This window comes from Ranitomeya imitator, chromosome 3 (genome assembly GCF_032444005.1).
Source record: "Ranitomeya imitator isolate aRanImi1 chromosome 3, aRanImi1.pri, whole genome shotgun sequence".
Taxonomy (NCBI): Eukaryota; Metazoa; Chordata; class Amphibia; order Anura; family Dendrobatidae; genus Ranitomeya; species Ranitomeya imitator.
In genome coordinates this window covers 44,839,386-44,862,549 of record NC_091284.1, presented here as the reverse complement: position 1 = coordinate 44,862,549, position 23,164 = coordinate 44,839,386, and positions in this window count along the sequence as shown.

Below are 23,164 nucleotides of genomic sequence, written 5' to 3'. Positions count from 1 at the left end.
ATAACCTCGACTCTCACTCCCCTCCTTCCCTCTTCTTCAGACTGTGCGGTGTCACGGCCGTGGCATGCTAGGGATCAGCTGACGGCGCACAGTCTAAAGAAGGCGGAGGGAAATGAGCGAGAGCCCGAGGGGAAGATATGCACTGCGCATGCCCATGGATCCCAGGCCCGCAGTGTGACTCAATCAGAAGACACTGCGAGGCGGGATCTCGGGCACCGCGGCCGCACAGGCGCAGCCAGCCTGACACCAAATTATGTCAGAAGACAGGCAGCGCAAATAGGGCATGCCCAAGGGATAACAGAACAGCGCAGGCTCCGTGACAGCTTAAAACAACGCTGAGGAGGCAGCGCATGGCACCAAGGGGGTAGGAATGACGGCTGTGCTGCGTCACATTACGAAGGAAAGTCCCAGCTCCGGGACGGTATAACGGTATCAGTGAACACATTTTATAAGTGTTAAGTTCTGCGTGTGCAAAGAGCTAAAAAAAAAGAGCTACCTTTTCCTTGCGCAGCATTACTGCTGCACAAGATGGCTCTTTCAGTAACAAACGACGGGGGGGGGGGAGAGGTTCCCTTACATTTAGGTTGTTGTGCCAGCGTGGCGGTCGCAGGACACATTGCCGGCTACACAGCTGGGGATCAGCTGACGTTACTGAAACCCAATAACACTGGGTCGTATGTTTTTACTGTGCAGCCTGCACTTCTGAGCCGCAACTGGCGGTGTTGGAGCCCAGGAATAGCAGTTCAGGTGGTAGAAAGATGAACACAGCAGGAGACCTGGATGACACCCAATTACTTAATCAGGCAGAGGAGTGGCAAATTCCTGCGAGATCCAGGCCTGGTTCATTTTCAGGAAAGTAAGCCGGTCAACGTTATCGGAGGATAGTCGCATGCGACGGTCTGTTAGTACACCACCTGCGGCACTAAAGACACGTTCCGATAAGACACTAGCCGCAGGGCAAGCCAGCACCTCCAATGCATACTGGCTTAGCTCTGGCCATGTATCCAGCTTAGAGACCCAAAACTTGAACGGGGAAGAGCCGTCTGGGAGTACAGTAAGAGGGCAAGCCATGTAGTCTGTCACCATCTGACGGAACCGTTGCCTCCTGCTGACTGGAGCCGCCGGTGATGGTGTAGACATTTGGGGCGGGCACACAAAAGTGTGCCAGAGTTGTGCCATACTGGGCTTGCCTTGGGCAGAGGCACTGCTTCTGCTCCCTCTTTGGGCAGAGCCTCCCCCACTGCCTCGACGCACTGAGCTGCTTTGTAAAGCACTAGCAGCACTCCTCTCAGTTGGACAGGAGAAGATGATGGAATTCACCAGTGTGTCGTGGTACTCCCGCAATTTACGCTCCCGGGTCAACGCAGGGATGAGGTTTTGGACGTTGTCCCGGTAGCGAGGATCGAGGAGGGTGAACACCCAATAATCAGGCATGTTGAGAATGTGGTCGATGCGGCGGTCGTTTCTCAGGCACTGCAGCATGAAATCCACCATGTGCTGCAGAGTGCCAACCGGCCCAGAAACGCTGTCCCCTGCTTGAGACATGATCTCTGCCCGCTCGTCATCACCCCACCCTCGCTGTACACACTGACCACTGGACAATTGTGTCGCTCCCTCCTCTGGACGGAGCTCTTCCTCCTCCATTGACTCCTCCTCATCCTCCTCACAAATTGGCCCCTGCGTACCCCTTTGTGAGGAACCACGTGGCGCTGACTCTCCAGAAGCTGATGGAAAAGGTGACTCCTCATCCTCCACCTCTTCCACCACATCATCCCTTAACCCTTGCAAAGTTTGCTGAAGCAGGCAGATAAGGGGGACAGTCATGCTGACTAGTGCATCATCTGCACTTGCCATCCGCGTGGAATAATCAAAAGGACGCAAAACCTGGCAGACGTCCTTCATAGTGGCCCACTCTGTGGTTGTGAAGTCTGATCGGCGCTGACTGCGACTTCTTTGCGCCTGATGCAGCTGGTACTCCATAACTGCTTGCTGCTGCTCACACAACCGCTCCAACATATGTAACGTGGAATTCCACCGGGTAGGTAGGTCACATATGATGCGGTGTTCCGGAAGGCGGAATCGGCGCTGCAGAGCAGCAATGCGGGATCTGGCCAAGCTGGAACGCCGCAAGTGAGCACACTCTAGGCGGACCTTGTGCAGCAGGGCATCAAGATCCGGATAGTCCCTCAGAAAACTCTGCACAACCAAATTGAGCACATGTGCCAGACATGGGATGTGAGTGAGGTTGCCAAGGGCCAAAGCTGCCACCAGATTTCGGCCATTGTCACACACTACCATGCCTGGCTGGAGATTCGCTGGCAGTAACCACACATCGCTCTCCTGCTTTATGGCATTCCAGAGCTCCTGCGCTGTGTGGCTTCGATGCCCCAATGAAACTAGTTTCAAGACGGCCTGCTGACGTTTGGCCACGACTGTGCTCATGTCGGTCATAGGTAAACGTTCACGGGTCCATGTGGGGGTGGACTGTGACGGATCCTGCAGAGAGGAATCAGAGGAACTGGTGTAAGAGGAGGAGTCGATGCGTACAGACTGGATTCCTGCAATCCTTGGAGTGGGCAGGACACGTCCTGCGCCACTCGCACGATCTGTACCTGGCTCAACAACATTAACCCAATGGGCAGTGAGGGAAACATATCGCCCCTGTCCATGCTGACTGGTCCACGCATCGGTGGTGAGGTGGACCTTGCTACTGACGGCGTTCAGTAGCGCATGTTTTATGTTTGCCTCAACATGCCTGTGCAGGGCAGGGACAGCCTGCCTGCTGAAGTAAAAGCGGCTGGGCACCTTGTACTGTGGGACTGCCAATGCCATCAAGTCACGGAAGCTGTCAGTCTCCACCAGCCTGAACGAGAGCATTTCCAGGGACAACAGTTTGGCAATGCCTGCATTCAGAGCCTGTGCTCGGGGGTGGTTGGCCGAGAATGCCCGCCTTTTCTCCCATGCCTGGACTACCGATGGCTGTAGAGTAGACTGGGAGTGTGAGGATGACTGGGAAGGTGGTGCTGTGGGTGGAATTACACTAGGTCTCTGGGAGGAAGCCAAACCAGCTGTGCGTGAGCTGGAGGAAGAGGCAACACGAGCTGAAGAGGTGGTAGCTGCCGCTGTTGGTTGGCCTACATCTTCAGTGTGTTTCTGTAACTCCACCGCGTGCCTGGTCCGCACATGTTTCCACATATTTGTGGTATTGAGGTTGCTGACATTTTTCCCTCTTTTTACTTTATGATGACACAGCTTGCATTTGACAAAACAAATGTCATCTGCAACTGTGTCAAAAAAGGACCAGGCACTGCAAGTCTTGGGAGCGCCCTTTTTGGCTTTGGAAAGAGACAGGCTCCTAACGGGTGCCAAAGTGGAGGCTACAGGCTCCGCAGTCTTCCCCCTCCCTCTCCCTCTTTGGCCCGTAAGAGGAAGCTCTTCCTCTGAGCTGCTCCCACCACCTTCCTGTTCCTCACGCCACGATGGGTCAAGGACCTCATCATCTCCACTACCCTCTGCCACCAACTGCTCCTCCTGGGTAGTCTCAGCAGCACAGTACGCACGAGAAAGCGGCACCTGAGTTTCATCATCAGATGCGTACTGCGCTGTGGTCACCGGAGGCACTGGCCCACCTGCCTCTTCAGAGTCAGAGAGAAAAAGGTGTTGGGCATCACTGCACACTGCCTCTTCTTCCATTTCTCCAATGCTGCTTGGCTGGCCCCCTGTTTCCAAGCCAAGAGATTCAGAGAACAGAAGTAGAGACGGCTCCTGTCCTGGGCTCTCTGACTGCCTGGCCAATTTGGCAGGTGGTGAAGAGACAGATGGCTGCTCTCCAGTGCTCTGTGCCTGAGAGGATGTGGCACTAACTGAAGTCGATGCCGAGGCGTTAGCTGCCATCCACCCGACAACGGCTTCAATTTGGTCTTCACGCAGCAGCGGTGCACGGCGCTCTCCGACAAAGCTGCGCATGAAGGACTGTTCCCTGCTGAAACTGAGTGACGACGAGTCACCGGCGCCCGCAGCAGGCACAGAATCACCACGTCCTCTCCCTGCTCCTCTCCCTGCTCCGCGCCCACGCCCACGTGCCTTACTCCCTGCCCTCTTCATCTTGGTTGACAGATAAAGATAAGCAGAAAAGTACTAAGGCCTTAGTGTGCTTATTCCTGTAATGCTCCTCCTAACAGGTGTAAGAAACACTAATGTTGTAAATTGTGGACTAAACTTTATTATTTTTCAAATGTGGCCTACACAAGTGTAAGTTGTGTTTGGTGAACTTAACCTTTTTTTTGGTGCAGATCGGGCTACAGAGCTAGTTTAAATCACACGGAGACCGTGCAGACAGCCGTAAACGGCGCTGCAAGGCCAAGAAACCCTCCTCTAGGTTATCCTATATAGTGTTTTTCCACTATTTAGCTGGATACAAGTGGAAAGACACTAATAGGAATTTTTTTTTTCAAATTTTAAACTGGCTGCACTATTTGAAAAAAAGGAAATTGTTTTTCAAGGTATGAGGCAGTAACGCACCCTGAGCTGAATCCAACCGGCTATGGCTGCACACAGACTACAGGGCGAGCTGCGCTCACACAGAGACCGTGCAGACAGCCGTAAACGGCGCTGCAAGGCCCCCAAAAAAACCTCTAGGTTATCCTATGTAGTGTTTTTCCACAATTGAGCTGGAGACTGGTGGAAAGACACTAATAGGAATTTTTTTTTTTTTCAAATTTTAAACAGGCTGCACTATTTGAAAAAAAGGAAAATTTTTCTCAAGGTATGAGCCAGTAACGAACCCTGAGCTGAATCCAACCGGCTATGGCTGCACACAGACTACAGGGCGAGCTGGGCTCACACGGAGACCGTGCAGACAGCCGTAAACGGCGCTGCAAGGCCAAAAAACCCTCCTCTAGGTTATCCTATATAGTGTTTTTCCACTATTTAGCTGGATACGAGTGGAAAGACACTAATAGGAATTTTTTTTTTCAAATTTTAAACAGGCTGCACTATTTGAAAAAAAGGAAAATTTTTCTCAAGGTATGAGCCAGTAACGAACCCTGAGCTGAATCCAACCGGCTATGGCTGCACACAGACTACAGGGCGAGCTGGGCTCACACGGAGACCGTGCAGACAGCCGTAAACGGCGCTGCAAGGCCCAAAAACCCCCCTCTAGGTTATCCTATGTAGTGTTTTTCCACAATAGAGCTGGAGACTGGTGGAAAAACACTAATAGGAAATTTGAGAAAAAATGTGCAGCAGGCTGCACTAAGAGCAAAAAAGAACAACTGTGTGAGGCAGTGTGAACCCCCCCTGAGCTGAATACAACCGGGTATATGGCTGCACACAGACTACAGAGTGAGCTGCACACACACACACACACACACAGAGACCTTGCAGAACGCTGTTAAAACAGCGCTGCAAGGCAAGAGCAAGGTGAACAGTGAAGAACACACAGCGTTTTGCTAAATTAGCCTTTGGAAAGGAAAATAAAGCAATTAGCTAGCTCAACTGGCCCTCAGTTAGAACACAGCGTCCTGTCCCTAACTGAAATCACAGCAGAGTGAGCGCAAAATGGCGGCAGCGCTTTTTTATAGTGCAGAGTGACATCATTTCAGCAGCCAATCCAAGCCTTGCCAGTACTTACATGCCCACCATGCTAAACAGGATGTGCCCACACTTTCATTCATTCCTCATTGGCTGCTGCGTTCAATTTGAATTCTGGGAACTTCCGATTCCGGTATCCGATACGCGGGAAGTATCGGAATTCAGTATCGGAATTCCGATACCGCAAATATCGGCCGATACCCGATACTTGCGGTATCGGAATGCTCAACACTAGTTGTGAGTGAAAGTCGCTCTTTAAATAACCCTCCCTATTGAATGTCTGTTCGCGGAAGGTGTATGTTTGCTATCTAGCGCCCGACTTATCCTACAGCACGATTCACACATTACAGCGTCCTCTTGCTGTGTCCGCCTGTACGGCGCCGTGCGCTTGCCTTGCGCTTTCCATACCCAAGCCAGTGTGGTTGGTGGCGTCCGTCAGTGCGGCATTGCTCGCACTCCTGTGAATTTATATATTTATACTTAGTTTCCTTACACACCTAGTTGTGGTGTAGTGCCAGCGAGGGTCTAATCGGACTTCAATCCCAGTTGGGGTTAAATACGCTGACTACTCGCTCGCGCTTTAGGTGCGGTACCGCGATCCTGTGACGCAACAGGATTGCTCCCTTCACGATGGGTGAGGTTGAACCCACGTGTATATACTTTAGTGTACCGCCATATAGTCTGTATTTACTAGCAGCAGGTTTTCACCTGCACGGTGGACCCCGGACTGCGAACGCATCTATATCACCTTTCTTGGTGCGTTCCGCCAGTCCTAACACTATATGATATAATATACCCAAAAGTGACACCAATCTAAAAACTGCCCCATCAAATTGCTCAAAACCACATCCAAGAAGTTTATTTACCCTTCATGTGCTTCATAGAAACTAAAGCAATGTAGAAGGAAAAAACAAAGGTTGGCTTTTTCAAATACAAATGTTACTTTAGCACAAAGTTTGTTTTTTTTTCACAAGGGTAAAATGATAATATGAACCCCAAAATTTATTGTGCAATATCTCCTGGGTACGCTGATACCCCATAAGTGGTGGAAAACTACTGTTTGGGCACACAGCAAGGAGCATCATTTGAAATTTTGAATCTAAAAGTAGCTGTAATCGAAAGCAGACACCAAGTCGCACTCAGAGAGACCATTTTGGAATCTAGACCCCCTCAAGGAATTTATCTAGATGTGTGGCGAGCAACTTGAACACCCAGGGGCTTCATTGAATTTTATAATGTTGAGCCGTGAAAATTAAAAAAAACACATTTTTCCCACAAAAAAGTTATTATAGTCCCATTTTTTTCACAAGGGTAGCAATAAAAAATTGAACCCACAATTTGTTGTTCAACTTATTCCAAGTAAACCTATATATGGTGAAAAACTATGGTTTGTGTGCACAGCATGGCTCAGATGAGAAGGATGACCATTTGACCTTTTTAATGCAAAATTGATTGGAATCGATAGCTGACGACATGTCATGTTTGTAGAACCCCTGATGTGCCTAAACAGTTTAACCTCCCCCACATGTGACCCCATTTTGGAAACTAGACCCAAAAAGGAATTTATCTAGGTTAGTAATGAGCACCCTTAACTCCCTGATGCTTCACAGAATTTTATACCATTGAGCTGTGAAAACAGAAATTTACATTTTAACCACAAAAATGTTGTTTTAGCCACAATTTTTTAATGTTCACAAGGGTAACAGGAGAAAATGGAATATACAATTTGTTGTGCAATTTCTTCTGAGTGTGTCGATACTCCATATGTGGTGGACAACTACTGTTGGGCAAATGGCAGGACTCGAAAGGAAAAGAATGCTAGTGTGGATGAAATAGGCTGCAGACACCATATCACATGTGAAGAGCTCCTGAGTTGCCATAACAGCAGAAACTCCCCAAAATGACTCCATTTTGTAGTCACAAGGCCTGACAAGTTAAAGGTTGACTTTTTGATCATGTTTTATTCCCCTTTTTTCCTGTGGTATGATAAAAAGCATAGTTTTTTACCACTTTTTTTATTATTTTCATGATGTTCATTGAAAGGGTTAACTAGTGTGACATTTTTGTAGGTCAGGTCGTTCCGGAAGAAGTGATACCAAATATGTGTATTTTTTTTCTTTATGTAAATAAACATATTTATTGGTGAATTTTTTTTTATATTTATTTTGTGATTTAAAAAAAAAATAACTTTTTTAAACTTTTATACTTAGTCACTGTATAGGACTTAAACTTTTATGTTTGTGATGACTAGTCTCTTGCATTACAATACATATGTATTCACACTGTAACGGGAGTTAGTGGACAATATTTTGCGCTGAATGAAGACGTATATCCCAGTATGGTACAGTAAGGTGATGGTTCATTTCAACACATTTTGTTTTTCCTGAAGAAGTTATGTACTTTGAAATGCATTGAAATAAACCACCACCTTACTATACCATACTGAGATATACAGTTATATGAAAAAGTTTGGGCACCCCTATTAATCTTAAGCTTATTGTTTTTTAAAAATTGTTTTTTTTTTGCAACAGCTATTTCAGTTTCATATATCTAATAACTAGTGTTGAGCGATACCGTCCGATACTTGAAAGTATCGGTATCGGATAGTATCGGCCGATACCCGAAAAATATCGGATATCGCCGATACCGATATCCGATACCAATACAAGTCAATGGGACATCAAGTATCGGAATGTATCCTCATGGATCCCAGGGTCTGAAGGAGAGGAAACTCTCCTTCAGGCCCTGGGATCCATATTAAAGTGTAAAATAAAGAATTAAAATAAAAAATATTGTTATATTCACCTCTCCGGCGGCCCCTGGACATCAGCGGGAGGATCCGGCGTCCGGCACGGCTTCTTTCTTCAAAATGCGCGCCTTCAGGACCTGTGGAATGACGTCCCGGCTTCTGATTGGTCGCGTGCCGCCCATGTGACCGCCACGCGACCAATCAGAAGCCGCGACGTCATTCCTCAGGTCCTAGAAGGCGCTCATTCTAGGACTTTAGCTGAGGAATGACGTCGCGGCTTCTGATTGGTCGCGTGGCGGTCACATGGGCGGCACGCGACCAATCAGAAGCCGGGACGTCATTCCACAGGTCCTGAAGGCGCGCATTTTGAAGAAAGAAGCCGTGCCGGACGCCGGATCCTCCCGCTGATGTCCAGGGGCCGCCGGAGAGGTGAATATAACAATATTTTTTATTTTAATTCTTTATTTTACACTTCCGATACCGATACCCGATATCACAAAAATAGCGGATCTCGGTATCGGAATTCCGATACCGCAAGTATCGGCCGATACCCGATACTTGCGGTATCGGAATGCTCAACACTACTAATAACTTTTGGACACAGTAATGTTTCTGCCTTGAAATGAGGTTTATTGTACTAACAGAAAATGTGCAATCTGCATTCAAACAAAATTTGACAGGGCATAAGTATGGGCACCCCACCAGAAAAGTGACATTAATATTTAGTAGATCCTCCTTTTGCAGAAATAACAGCCTCTAGTCACTTCCTGTAGGTTTTAATGAGTTCCTGGATCCTGGATGAAGGTATTTTTGACCATTCCTCTTTACAAACCAATTCCAGTTCAGTTAAGTTTGATGGTCGCCGAGCATGGACAGCCCTCTTCAAATGATCCCACAGATGTTCAATGATATTCAGGTCTGGGGACTGGGATGGCCATTCCAGAACAGTGTAATTGTTCCTCTGCATGAATTCCTGAGTAGATTTGGTGTTTTGGATCATTGTCTTGCTGAAAGATCCATCCCCTGCGTAACTTCAACTTTGTCACTGATTCATGAACATTATTGTCAAGAATCTGCTGATACTGAGAGGAATCCATGCGTCCCTCAACTTTAACAAGATTCCCGGTGCCGGCATTGGCCACACAGCCCCAAAGCATGATAGAATCTCCACCAAATTTTACTGTGGGTAGCAAGTGTTTTTCTTGGAATGCTGTGTTTTTTGGCCACCATGCATAATGCCTTTTTGTATGACCAAACAACTCAATCTTGGTTTCATCAGTCCACAGGACCTTCTTCCAAAAAGAAATTGGCTTCTCCAAATGTGCTTTTGCATACCTCAGCCGACTCTGTTTGTGGCGTGCTTGCAGAAATGGCTTCTTTCGCATCACTCTCCCATACAGCTTCTCCTTGTGCAAAGTGCGTTGTATAGTTGACCGATGCACAGTGACACCATCTGCAGCAAGTTGATGCTGCAGCTCTCTGGAGGTGGTCTGAGGATTGTCCTTGACTGATCTCACCATTCTTCTTCTCTGCCTTTCTCATATTTTTCTTGGCTTGCCACTTCTGGCCTTAACAAGAACTGAACCTGTGTTCTTCCATTTCCTTACTATGTTCCTCACAGTGGAAATTGACAGGTTAAATCTCTGAGACAGCTTTTTGTATCCTTCCCCTGAACAACTATGTTGAATAATCTTTGTTTTCAGATCATTAGACAGTTGTTTTGAGGAGCCCATGATGCCACTCTTCAGAGGAGATTCAAACAGGAGCACAACTTGCAAGTGGCCACTTTAAGTAGCTTTTCTCATGATTGCATACACCTGGCTATGAAGTTCAAAGCTCAATGAGGTTAGAAAAACAAAAAAAGTGGTTTAGTAAGTCAGTAAAAAGTAGGTAGGAGTATTTAAAACAAGAAAATGATAAGGGTGCCCATACTTATGCACCTGTCAAATTGTGTTTGAATGCAGGTTGCACAATTTCTGTTAGTACAATAAACCTCATTTCGAGGCAGAAACATTACTGTGTCCAACATTTATTAGATATATGAAACTGCAATAGCTGTTGCAAAAAAAAAACAATTTTTATAAAACAATAAGCTTAAGATTAATGGGGGTGCCCAAACTTTTTCATATAACTGTATGTCTCCATTTTGTCGGCAGCGCAGAATATTGTCCACTAACTCCCGCTACAGTCTGATGCTCACTTGCTGACCCGTGGATCCGCTGCAGCTGATTGTCTACATTATATGCATCTTTAACAGTTTGAGCAGGTGAGTTTAATATGAGTGATAAACTAGCTGTATTTCTGGGATAAGACCCTATTTGCACTGATTTCTCATACAGTTTGTCGGTTAATACATATGTGGTTAGGGTTGGGATTAGGGTTATGGGTGTGTTGAGGTTAGGGTTAGGGTCATGAGGTATGTTGGTGTTAGGGTTGGCGTTAGAATTGGGGGGTTTCCACTGTTTAAGTACATCAGGGGGTCTCCAAATGTGACATGGCGCCACCATTGATTCCAGCCAATTTTGTGTTCAAAAAGTCAAACGGTGCTCTCTCCCTTCTGAGCCCTGCCATGGACCCAAACAGGGGTTTACCCCACATATGAAATATATCAGCATACTCAGGACAAATTGCACAACAACGGTGTTGGTATAATTTCTCCTGTTACCCCTGGAAAAATACAAATTGAGGGGGGGAAGCTAATTTTTGTGGAAAAAATATTTTTTATTTTCATGGCTCTACGTTATAAACTTCTGTGAAGCACTTGGGGGTTCAAAGTGCTCACCACACATCTAGATAAGTTCCTTTGGGGGTCTAGTTTGCAAAAGGGTGCTACATGTGGGGAATTTCCACTGTCCACTGGCACATCAGGGGCTCTCCAAATGCAATATGGCAATCAATCTCAATTCCAGCCAAATCTGCATTGAAAAGTAAAATGGCGCTCCTTCCCTTCTGAGCTCTTCCGTGCACCCAAACAGTAGTTTACCCCCACAATGGGGTTTTCAGTGTACTCAGGAGAAATTGTACAACTTTTGTGGTGTATTTTCTCTTTTTACACTTGTGAAAATAAAAACAATTGGTTCTGAATCAAAATGTTTGTGAAAAAAAATTAAATGTTCATTTTTTCCTTCCCCATTGCTTCATTTCCTGTGAAGCACGTAAATGTCTTGAATGTGGTTTTGAGCACAATGAAGGGTGCAGTTATTAGAATAGTGCCACTTTTGGGTATTTTCTGTCATGCGCACCCCTCAAAGTCACTTCAAATTTGATGTGGTCACTAAAAAAAAGTGGCTTTGAAAAAATGAGAAATCGCTGGTCAATTTTAACCGTTATAACTTCCTAACAAAAAAAAATTTGTTTCCAAAATTGTGCTGATGTAAAGTAGACATGTGATAAATGTTATTTATTAAGTATTTTGTGTGACATATCTCTCTGATTTAAGGACATAAAAATGCAAAGTTTGAAAATTGCAAAATATTCAAAATTTTTTCCATATTTTGATTTTTTTCCTAAATAAACGCAAGTCATATCAAAGAAATTTTACTGCTATCATGAAGTACAATATGTCATGAAAAAACCTTCTCAGAATCAGTGGGATCCGTTGAAGCGTTCCAGAGTTATAACCTCGTAAAGAGACAATGGTCAGAAATGTAAAAATTGTCCTGGTCTTTAAGCACCAAATTGACTCTGTCATTAAGGGGTCAATATGATAATTCCCAGTAGAGATGATTATTAATACTGGTGCATAACACAGGCAGTGAGCCAGTTACCATCTTTCATGCACTCAGCAATAACAATATTTAAAGAGTAACCACCATTTTATTTATTTATAGTATTAGCTCATATTTCAATAGTACACCTAAAAATAAGGAACTTTGTAATACATTTTATCAGTGAAATTGCTTTTTAGGCTCACACAATATTACAGTCCCTAAAACAACTTTTAAAACCTCCACCTTACTAAGTGACAAATGATATTTGACATAACTTTTAGCTAAAGTAAACACTTATAGACAAATTAGAATCCCGGTTACAAAGTAGGAGACACCTCCATTCATTGATGTTGTTTATATCTTTACATATTTTGTACAACTAAAGGGAATCTGTAAGCAAGTTTTTGCTGCCTCATCTGAGAGTAAAACCTAATGATATCCCAATTCAATGGCCATGAAGGGCAATATAGATACACCAAAGGAACTAACTTCACAAGAAAAGCCAAAAGTAAAATATAACTTTTATTGATAAACAATAATAATAAGAAAATCACATTGGTGAGGTGTCACCTCGAACACAGGACAGAAAGGTGGGTAGTCCAGAGGGGCTCCAAAACTAACATCAATACATGGTATTGGTGAAACCCCCAGACGAAGCATTTCAAGCGAAACGCGCGTCGGGTGTGGTGGGTCTCCAGGAGCGCTCTCAATTGGTAACTATACCTTGCTGTACTTGCTGTTTTCTATTTCTCATTAGTAGCTGTATATCATTTGTAGTAGGTACATGACTAACTGCATACGGACATTTGTCTTGATACGTATTATCTACCATGTATTGATGTTTGTTTTGGAGCCCCTCTGGACTACCCACCTTTCTGTCCTGTGTTCGAGGTGTCCCCTCACCAATGTGATTTTCTTATTATTATTGTTTATCAATAAAAGTTATATTTTACTTTTGGCTTTTCTTGTGAAGTTAGTTCCTTTGGTGTATCTCATCTGAGAGTAGCATGATGTAAGCAAAGAAATCCTGCATCCAACGATGTATCACTTAGCTTATTAGGTACAGAGTTCTGACACAGAGTTTTTACGCTTAGCAATGAACCAGAGCTGAGAAAGCTAACCCTGCCCACACCAAGCTCTGTATGTACACTGTCTATTGACAGTGAGCTGCTTATCACAGAAGGGGAGGAGTCGGACTAGGATTCGTGTGCACAGGATTCGTGGCAGCAATAATGTCCTTTAAAATCTTAATAACACACAATATCTTTCTGCTGTGGTTTTCCTGCAGTATAAAATCATGAAGACATCAGTGTATTTGAACATACACTTGAAATACTTGCTTAAGACTGATCAAACAAATTACATAGAAATGAAATTTCTGCTTTCTTTTAATAACATCCATACATTTGATTACTGAGAAGTGAGAAAATCATCAGTGCGTCGAGAGTGAGCCAAGATAGGTCAAATGTATCCACAGTGATTCAGAAGCCTTGTATTTCATTATTTATAGCTTCTATCAAAAGAGAACTACCAATCATGTATAGCATGCAAAAATCTATTTACATGAAAATGAGGAAACGGAATCTGTACATTTTTACTACACCCACAGCTTCTTAAAATATTAACCTTTAATGAATGACTCAGGTTCCCTTAGGTTTAATTCTACATATAAAGAATTTAAAGAGTTTCAGTATATTAATAGTGTTTTCAATTGTTATATAGGAAAAAAGCAAAACTACACACACAGTATACGAAGTAAGAAGGCTTTAAGGGGACTTGTCACCAGGTCAAAAATGGACAGATTTTGATCCTATGTTGTTCCCACCGTTCTCCCAAACATTCTTTTTTTCATTTATTATACAGTTTCATAAATATGGGTCTTTTTATTTAGAGTAAGCAATAAAATAATTTTTATGACATTTACCAAAGGGATGCCACTCACAGGATGTTTGGGAATTTGTGCCTTTAGGCTTCACTATATAAAATCCAATTGAGTAACAAATAGTGTTGAGCGATACCGTCCGATACTTGAAAGTATCGGTATCAGATAGTATCGGCCGATACCCGAAAAGTATCGGATATCGCCGATACCGATATCCAATACCAAAACAAGTCAATGGGACACCAAGTATCGGAAGGTATCCTGATGGTTCCCAGGGTCTGAAGGAGAGGAAACTCTCCTTCAGGCCCTGGGATCCATATTAATGTGTAAAATAAAGAATTAAAATAAAAAATATTGATATATTCACCTCTCCGGCGGCCCCTGGACATCACCGTGGGTAACCAGCAGGCTTCTTTGTTTAAAATGAGCGCGTTTAGCACCTGAGAATGACGTCGCGGCTTCTGATTGGTCGCGTGCCGCTCATGTGACCGCCACGCGACCAATCAGAAGCCGCGACGTCATTCGCAGGTCCTAAATTCCTAGAATGAGGAGTTTAGTGCCTGAGAATGACGTCGCGGCTTGTGATTGGTCGCGTGGCGCTCACATGAGCAGCACGCGACCAATCAGAAGCCGCGACGTCATTCTCAGGTCCGAAACACGCTCATTTTAAACAAAGAAGCCTGCCGGTTACCAGCGGTGATGTCCAGGGGCCGCCGGAGAGGTGAATATATCAATATTTTTTATTTTAATTCTTTATTTTACACATCACTATGGATCCGATACCGATTCCCGATACCACAAAAGTATCGGAACTCGGTATCGGAATTCCGATACCGCAAGTATCGGCCGATACCCGATACTTGCGGTATCGGAATGCTCAACACTAGTAACAAACCATTGGTCAAGACCATACAAATTAGCATATTGAGAACATTAATAAAGGCCAATATTTCTGGGACCATAAGGTACAGTTAAAGAGAAAAAAATACTCAGGTGATCAATAGGAATAAATAAATAAAAACAAAGATTGGAAACTTTTGATTTGGTAACAGGTTTTCTTTAAAGGGATTGTCCACTACTGAATGTTTCCTTTTAAATGTCCAATTAATGGATGAAGGGGGTGAACATGTGTGGTCTAGTTTGCTTCTGCAAACATTTTGATTGTCCGGGCTAGTTCTCAGCAGCGCCCAGAATAGCCAATTCATACACAGGACACACAGGGAAGAAATAACAGCCTTATGAAGCATAAAATCTAGTTGTATTATATGGTATTGTTTCCTTCAACTCTGTAATTTGACTCATTTCACAAATGCCTCTTTTTTTGAACCATTTTTTGTGTTATTTTTACTAAGTTTTTTTTTAGCAAGAAAATCACTGTGTGATATATCACACCACACCCTGTATATTCTTTGTGGTCTTTCTTTATATGTTTAATATGTCTTTGGAGCTTTTGAACATTGAAATTTCAATGTGCATTTTTCTTTCCCACAAATTTCCATAAAAGATAGGAAAAGTTTTACCAACGAATTTATCAACGTGACCTTAGCATAAAAACAGATGGTAACTCGATAATAACAAAGAGCTTATTTAATATCACAACGCAATCCGACAGAGTGTTCTGTGCGGTGTCGCTGTCAGAGAAAACATCATGTTTTTGTAAATGATTAGCGATATGCATATATTACATATTGGCTTCCACTTCTTCCACAGAAGTATGTTTGCCATTGGCAAAGGAGGCCAATTGTGACCTGCGTTTGATAATTCTATTGCTTTTATTATTAGTATTTTTAACAGCATATTTTGTGCTGCAATAAGATTAACTTTTATACGTGGACTAAGAACACATTAAAAACTCATTGGTTTTGTGTTGGTTACCTCTCCCCACTCTCCAAAATATTGCAATGTTTTGTTTTAACAAGAATCTCCAATAAAGACACGTTTTTGCATTTCACAACCCTTAACCTTGGAGCTGGACCTTCCTTTTCTTAGCCATTCTCTGTTGGAACACTTTAGGGTGACTTGGTCTTGTGCTTCCCAGTAATCCAAAGCTATTAGGGGAGGGTGAGCCCTTACAAAAAGAATACAACAAGAAATGCTAGGCAAATACAGTGAAGAAAATATACTTATAATACATATTATGGCTATACTTATTTCATGCAATAAAACGCAATTTAATTATTTAAAAATCATGCAGTGTCATTTTTTTATTTTTTTTTTATTTTTAGATTTTGTCTCTCACAGTTGAAGTGCACCTATGATAAAAATTACAGACCTCTCCATTATTGGTAGGTGGGAAAACTTTCAAAATCGTCAGTGTATCAGATACTTATTTTCCCCATTGTAGGTACATGAACAGTTATTAAAAATATATATATTTTTTTGTTTTCACAGCCCAGCATTATAAAATTATGTGAAATGCCTGTGGGTTCAAAATGCTTACTACAACCTAAGGCCGGTGTCAGACGAACATATGGCATCCGATGTGAGAGCAACATGCTGCGATTTCACTCGCACCTACAATACAGTCGAGCAAAAAAAACGCTGATGTGAGCTGCCCCATAGATGAACACTGGTCCGAGTGCGATGCGATTTTTTTCGCATAGCAGTCGATCGAATTCTACGGTAGTGTGACTCCGGCCTTAGAAACATTTATAGAGGAGTGTTTCCAAAACAGTTTCATTTTGTTTTTCTTTTTATGGCACCTGCACAGTATCTCATAAGTTTACACTCCAAAAGTCAAATACAATTTCTTTGCTTCCAAATCCGACCATATGTCCATACGCTAGCACATATGGGTAATTGCACTGTTCAAAAGACTTTTTTTTACAAATTGGGGCATCCACTTTTTTTATTACCTTGTAACAATGAAAAACTTGAGTCTAAAGTATCATTTTAGTGGAAACAATGTATATTTTCATTTTAGGGTCCCAATATTATAAATTTATGAGAGGGTCCAGAAAGGTTACTACACCTCTAAATTAATTGTTGTTGTTTGAGGGATGGAGTCACATGTGTGTTTTCTTTTTTGCTTTTTGGGCACCATGTTTGTGATGCAAATGCAACATGGTATCTACAATCAATTCTATCCACAATTGCACTCAAAAAGTTATTTAGCACTCCTTTCCTTCAAGCTGTATGCCAAAGCAGTAGTATCAGCTTACTCAGGAATTTTTTTTTTACTAACTATACACTTCTTTTTTTACAGATAGCCTTGTGAAAATGAAAAATCTGAAGCTAGAAAAAACATATTTTTGGAAAAATTTTAGTTTCATGTCCCAATGTTATAAAATTTCTTGATGCACTTGTACAGTATATCCATAAAGCTCACTACATCCCTAGATATATTCCCTGAATTAATGTCAATTGTGGGGGACTTTTGCTGCTTTGGCACCTTGAGATCTCAATAAGTGCAAATTGATGTCCCAAATTCCAGACAAAATTTCTCTCACAAAGTCAAATAGCACTCATTTTGTTGCTGTCTCACATTTGACATTCATCAGAGTTTCTTGTTAAATACACAAACATCAATTTGAGTGCCAAGTTTATTTTTGCTTCAAAAAGATTATAATGTAATTTTGTAAACTATTTTTTAGCCACACTGCAAGGTTTTGAATGAAAATGACTTTTTTCATTTTATTTAATTTTATATCCTTTGTGGGAAGAGCTGTGCTTAAATGTAATCCATACTCAAGTTCAGCCAAAGTTGAGCTAAGTCACATAGCTCTCCTTTCCTTCAAAGCCTTGCTATGTTTTCAAACAATAATTTCCAATCACATTTCGGGTGTCTGCATACTCAGAAGATATTGCTTTGAAATTCAAATTATATTTTTTTTCTATTAGCCTTGAAAAAAAAAAGTGGGGCTAAATCAACTTTAAAAAAAAAAAATGTGAACTTGCTAGTAATGATTTTTTTTCATTTCATGTGCAATCCTTTTTTTACATGTTCTTATTTTTGGGTGCTGTGCAACCTGTGGAAATAAATGACACATTTCTTAGACACAAGAATCCAGTGCCTGTGTGAATGTTACCTAATGCTTACTTGAAAGCTTTCTAACAACTTTTTTTGCAAAGAAGGCATTTAAAAAATTATGCCGATGTCACCTCGTATATGTAGAATGTTATTTATTAACTATGCTGATAATAAGGGAGTGGACAGCACCTCCAAAAATCATACAATGATCTAATGCCGCTAGACAGAATGCTAAACTAAGAACCTTATGATCAGTTATATATTTTGGCCTAGCGGCATTAGATCAATGTATGATTCTTGGAGGTGCTGTCCATTCTACTTTTCAGCAATTATTTATTAACTATTTTGTGTGGTTTGACTATCTGTTATAAGTGCAAACAAATGCAAAGTAGCAAATTTAAAAATTCAAAGTTTCAAATTTTTCAAACGTGTGACAAATTTCTGATATTTTCATAAATCAATGCAAATTTTAGCAACCTACATTTAGCATTATCATGAAATATCAATGTGTAACAAAAAAAAAGTTTCAGAATCAATGCGATTGGAGATGCATTGCAAAGTCATTATCACATAAAATGACACATGTAAGTAGGCTTCAGGAGTAAGGGTTAACAAAATTCATCCACTTTCCCAAAATGACAAGACAAAAAATGGTTGGTTGGCACATGTTGAAGAATCCAGCACCTGAAACAGGGTGCTGCATAGAAAAGATCGACTAGCTAACCACATGTGCAAATAAACATTGACATTCATAGTTTGTGAGGGACACATGTGCAGCTAATTGCCTAGATATGGGGGAATACTCTTTTGCATTACAAAAAATATATGAAGACCTGGAAGAACAACAAGTGCAACCCCCTGAAAATCCTGATCCAACCCTGCAACTAGAGAGCACTGCAGCAGATCTGAAACAGAAGATCTTAGATAAATTAAATACCATCAATACCAGAGATCGTCTGTCAAAGCTAAGCAAAAAAACACCACCAGATAGTACTATATCTTAGAACATGCCAATAGAGCACTTGCATCCATACCTACCACCACTATAACTCAAACTAATAAGCTAATCTATGCTACTGCCTCAGCAATCATATAAATGCTTGGCTATACAACCAGCAAGAACAACAGAAGTACTTGAACCCTTTGGAAAAGAAGACTGGAGACCAAGATCAAGGTGGCACAAAGGGAGGTCAGCCAACTAACAGAAATACAGAAGTGTGTGAAGATCAAAAATAAGACCAAGTTAGACAAATACAAAGGCCTGACCACAACTGAAGCCCTAGAGACTGCTAAACAAAGGCTCACAGCACTCGCTGCAAGACTAGGGAGATAAACTAGATAAACTGAGGCCAAGAAGATAAATGCCCTGTTCTCTGAAGAACCATCCAAGGTGTACTCCCAACTACAGAGTAACAGCACAAAGGCAGCAACTACACCAATAGCAGAGACTGAATAATACTGGAGGAATATATGGGAGAAGGAAAAAACACATAACACCAGTACAATGTTGCTGCAAGATCTGAAAATGAAACACAGCAACCACCGAGAGCAAGAACCAGTCACCATTACAGAAGCAGACATCCAACAGCGGGACAAGAATATGAAGAGCTGGACAGCACCTGGCCCAAACATGATCCAGATATACTGGCTAAAGAAATTAACAGTGGTACATGAACACATGGCAAAGCAGATGAACCAACTGCTAGAAGCAGGCCACCACCCAGATTGGCTAACACAAGGAAGAACAGTGCTGATCATGAAGGATACTCATGTCCAAAGACATACTGATAGGGAATTTAGATTGTGAGGCCCATCGGTGACAGTGATGATAATGTGTGCAAAATGTAAAGCGCTGCGGAATATGTTAGCACTATATAAAAATAAAGATTATTATTATACTCACTAAGGAACAGTTCCATTCAACTACTGCCCAATAACCTGCCTTACAACAACATGGAAACTCCTGTCAGTCATCATAGCCACCGAGCTATAGAACCACATAAACCAGTACATGAATCCAGCTCAGAAAGGCATTGGGACAGGCACCAGATGCACTAAGCACTATATTCTAGTAGATAGAGCAGTTACTCAAGACTCAAGGTCCAGACAGACAAATCTCCGCACAGCCTGGATTGACTACGGGGAAGTCTAAGACTCAATGCCACATACATTGATCTGTGAATGTTTGGCTCTCTACAATGTCAACAGGAAATTAAGAACATTCCTCAGAAACTCAATGGGGCCATGGAGGACAGCAGTGGAAGTCAACTCAAGACAACTATAACAAGTGACCATCAAATGTGGCATACACTATGGTTATGCACTGTCCCCATTGCTGTTCTGCATGGGCTTGAACCCCCTCAGTCAGATAATTACAGAGTGTGACTTTGGATACAAGTTCAAGAGTGAAAGCACCATCAGCCACCTCCTCTACATGGATTACATCAAGCTGTATGCGAAAACCGAAAGAGACATCAAATTCACTGATCCACCTGACAAGGATCAACAGTCAAGATATCGGGATGTCCTTTGGACAAGAGAAGTGCGGCCGGTTGGTAATAAAGAGAGGCAAGGTAGTCAAGACTGATGGAGTGGAATTACCAGCAGGGCACATAAAAGATGTACAGACAAGCTACAAGTATCTCAGCATCCCACAGGGATATGGTAACCATGAAGAGGAGGCAAGGAAAGCAGCAACATCCAAATACCATTAAAGGGTAAGACAGGTCCTGAAAAGTCAGCTCAATGGGAAGAATAAAATCTGAGCCATCAATACATATGCCCTACCAGTTATCAGATACTCTGTTGGTATAGTGTGGGCGAGGCCTAATAAGCCTCCAAGCCACCATCACAGATGAAACAAGGAGCATCCAGGAATACATCAGAAAAATGGCACCAAAAGATGAGATGCTGAGAGAAAGCCTAAGGCAGCAACAACAACAGATCTGGAAGGAAAAACAGGAACAGGAAGTGCTATGGCAAGACAAGCCGCTGCATGGGATGTACCATCGACAAATAATGGAGGTGGCTGACATGGAGAAATCCTACCAATGGCTGGAGAAAGTGGGACTCCAAGACAGCACAGAGGCACTAATAATAGCAGCACAACAGCAAGCACTAAGCACCAGATCCATAGAAACAGAAATCTGCAACACAAGACAAGACCCAAGATGCAGACTATGCAAAGAAACCTCAGAAACCATCCAGCACACAGTGGCAAGATGCAAAATGAAAGCAGGAACAGCCAAGTAGCGGGAATTAAGTACAAGAACGTCTGCACAGCATATGGGCTAAGTCCCCCTAAGTCCAAGTGAGTCTGAATACTGATGACCATGTGATACTTCAGTTTTTCTTTTTAATAATAATAATCTTTATATAGTGCTAACATATTCCGCAGCACTTTACAGTTTGCACACATTATCATTGCTGTCCCCGATGGGGCTCACAATCTAAATTCCCTATTAGTATGTCTTTGGAATGTGGGAGGAAACCGGAGTACCGGGAGGAAACCCACGCAAACACGGGGAGAACATACAAACTCCTTGCAGATGTTGTTTGAACCCAGGACTCCAGCACTGCAAGGCTGCAGTGCTACCCACTCAGCCACCGTGCTGCCCTTTTTTATTAGATTGGGAAAAAATTCTACATTTTTGTCTTTTTCAGTCAAGATGGGGTGCAGAGTGTACATTAATGTGAAAAGTAAGAGCTTTTTTGAATTTACCTAATGGCTGCAATGAAACAAAGAGTGAAAAATGTAAATGGATCTAATTACATTCCGTACCCACTCTATGTAAATAAATTGATCCTCTAAACCAAACAGTAGAGATCATAATAGTAAAAATAATTTATATACTCCAAGACACACCTCTAATAGACATTTCCAACAAAAGAACAAACAGGTACATAACATCTTATAAAACATATAAAATATAACCTTTATTTAAAAAATAAATACCATATATACAAAAACAGATTAATCCTGCAAATAACCACATACATGTTATATTATTACTGCTGTTAATACCTATATTGTCAGTATTATTGTTACTCATCAGTTTTGTGCTAAAACTAACTCCTATAAAAAGTGCACTCACATTGCCAAGAGCTAGTGTGACCTATGGTCCTGTGTGCCCCAATGCACGTTTCACTGAAGCTTTGTCAGGGGGTGTCTGCACTTTTCGAGTACTTGTCTACACTGTTTTTCTTTGTCACTCTGGTCAAACCATTTGTTTTTGAAGAACAGAAGTTTATTTTAGCCCAGAGCTTATAAACAACAATAGTGACAATAAAGATATTACACAACAGTATGTTTATAATACTTATGTGGTTCTTTAAATGATTACTCTGTTTTTGAATATATGGTATTTATTTATTTTCTAATAAACGTTACATTTTATAAGACGCTATATATCTGTTTGTTCTTTTGTTTCTAATAGCTATATCCCTACCTGCTGTTCAGTGCGCCACACTTCCCTTCCATCGCATCTCCAGTCCAGTGCCATAAGTGCCAGGCTCTGGAGTTAATTATGCAAGGTTCAGGCCTACTTTTAGCTAAAAGTGCTGACCTAGTGTGAATACTTGCACAGGGATACCATGGAAACAGAGAAGACCGGAAAATCAGTAGGTAGCAGCGGGTACAGTTGGAAAGGTGAGGTGAGTCTGTTTTTTCTTCTTTTCAAGATTCTCTCAACCACTCATCTTTCTATTCTCCACCCACGCAATTCTTACCTGCTCTCTGTTCCTAGGCACCTCCATTGTATCTCCAACCTGGTGGTCAGTATATGAAGGAGTGTCTGGCCATGAGCTGTCCCAGGAGTTCACTGCATATGGCCTAGAGTAAGCACCAGGTCATGACTTCTGTCTACAGGCCCTTGAGGTTATTTTATTTATTTATTATGCTTTGCTTATATAGCGCTATTTTATTCTGCAACACTTTACATACATTATCATCACTGTCCCGAATGGGGCTCACAATCTAAATTCCCTATTAGTATGTCTTTGCAGTATGGGAGGAAACCGGAAAACCCAGAGGAAACCCACGCAAATACGGGGAGAACATACAAACTCCTTGCAGATGTTGTCCTTGGTGGGATTTGAACCCAGGACCCCAGTGCTGCAAGACTGCAGTGCTAACCACTGAGCCACCGTGCTGTCCTAAGGTAATTGAATATGCACAGTTCACTCTGGAGCCTGCTCCCTGCCAGAAGCCCAGGCTTAGTGCGAAAAACAAGGCAAGAGATATGACTTGATGGAGGCGCAAA